Source organism: Rosa rugosa, chromosome 1, assembly GCF_958449725.1.
Source record: "Rosa rugosa chromosome 1, drRosRugo1.1, whole genome shotgun sequence".
NCBI classification, from domain to species: Eukaryota; Viridiplantae; Streptophyta; class Magnoliopsida; order Rosales; family Rosaceae; genus Rosa; species Rosa rugosa.
Window position 1 is genome coordinate 38,669,893 of NC_084820.1, and position 2,265 is coordinate 38,672,157.

The following is a 2,265-nucleotide window of genomic DNA, read 5'->3' on the forward strand; positions in this document are numbered from 1 at the left end:
GAGGGTGCTAACATGTGAGAACAAATTAAAGAGAAAGAATATACACATTTACGAAATTGAAAGAACACTTTACAAGTTTTATAAAAATTAGAATTTTACAAGTTACAAGCATACATAAAATTAGAACAACAAGAGTTAGAGAGAGAGAGCACATACATTTAACACACAAATTAGAGAGCAAGAATTATGAGAGAAACGAAATATACAAGTCTATATATATAGGATCCGAAAATTAGAGAGAAAACTAAGTTAGAAAAGGTTTTGGAAATCCTACTCCTATTTATACACAATTTACAAGTCCATATCACATAGGGAATCCATATACAACAAGGAAACAAATTATTGACCAAGTCAAACAAGAAATCCTAAGTCAAAACTAACTCTAACTACTTTTCCTAAAAAAACACCAAAGCATCCCTAAAATTTAGGAACACCTAAAAAACACAAAACAAACACCAAATTAATTCCTAGAAAACACTAACACATATTTACTATTCACGGAGACACTATTCACGAATTTAAAAACATATTTTTATTTATTTATTATTTTATTATTTACATGAACATGCTACCTAAACACTCTAAGTTAATTTTATTATTTTACAAATATACAAGAACACAAAACATAAAAGATAGGGGGGTTTTAAAGATTGAAAACATAAATTTTCAGAAAACAAGAAAGAATAAAAACGTTTCTATACAAAGGTGGGAAAAGAAGAATTTTCGAAAACAATTCATCAAGAACAATCAAGATCAATTCATTCATGCATCCCTTAATCTTTATTAGTTATCATGGAATAGTATCAACCAAGACACAAAGATCAACGCAACCAATGTCCCTTTTAACTTTCTTTCTTAAGTCAAATCGAAATAGCAACGCACCAAGACAATTTATTTTGAAAAGTCGACATCACACAATCAAAGCAACTGCGTTGAAAATCCGTTTTCAAATCATTAAGTTCAAGAAAGAATTGATAAACATGAAAATCCAAGCGTGTCAAAACTTATCATTACATGCATAATCTGATTTCGACTCAAAGCAAGCCTTTACTACTTATTCGAATTAGGTTTCACAAAGCATCAAACCTAATTACTAGCTCATAACATGCAAGTATTCCTTTATTGGCCATTAAGACAATAGTTACATGCGTTTACCACAAAATCAGATTATTATTCCATTAAGTTGATAACTAACAAGACTCAAGAACACACAAACAAATCAAAAATTGAAAATCATATCAAAATTGAATTCGAAAATCAGAAAGTTAACTCATGGTTTCGGTTTTTACACAAAGAAAATCAAAACAGAAATTCTATCTAGCAAATTACAAAACCGAGAAGAAAACATAGGTGAAGATGGTATGAACAACCCTTATACACGTCCCAAGGTCCAACGCAGATCCAAGGCGGTGGCACAAGATGAAGATCACAGCAAATGATGGAGGATGACACGGCTAGAACTTCCAAGATGCGAAAACCTGAAACTCAAGAGCAAACCGGTGAGAAACGAAATTGTGGAGAATAATGTGTCAACCCCTGAACGTCATATACACAAGGTATATATAGGAGGACGTCCAAAGCACTCCCAATTCGTTTCTACTTGGTTTCTCCAAAGTTGTGTTGATTTAGAACTTCTTTGGCACAAAACAGATTTCCGGCAGACTTGACCTCAGTTTACTAAATCGACCATAACTTCTTCTAGAAAATAGATATCGACGAGCTGTAAAAATTTCTGGAAACTAGACATCTGTAGCTTTCCAACCATATAAAGATCATAATTTTTTGAGCTCTGAGCCATTTATGACACTCCATTGAAGTTGACTGATCTGCACAGGCAGTAATCCGAATCTGTAATGGATTTGACTTTTAAAGCACAACTTAAGTCCAACTCGGTTTTCCTTCACATCACATGCCTCTCACATGTCTTCCACGCCTTGTTGAAGAATGAAACGTCAAGAACTCCCTAGAACCTTCAAGAATCTCACGGCAATTCCAATCCATACTCAACTAGAAATCCAAACTCCACATTGCTTTGAAATCCGAATTCCTTGTTGCTTTCTCTTCCATGTGCACGGCATATGATCTTCTTGAGACTTCTACATTCTTCATGAATGTTCCAAGGCTCTCCTAGTGCAAGTAGAACTCCATATGCAAGTAGGTTTCCTAGTTGAATACTGCTTTCTTTTCCGAGATACTTCTACACTCTTTCGGAACCTTCTTGAGTAATCCTTATCCAACAGGGACTCCTTGTCATACTAGTATTCC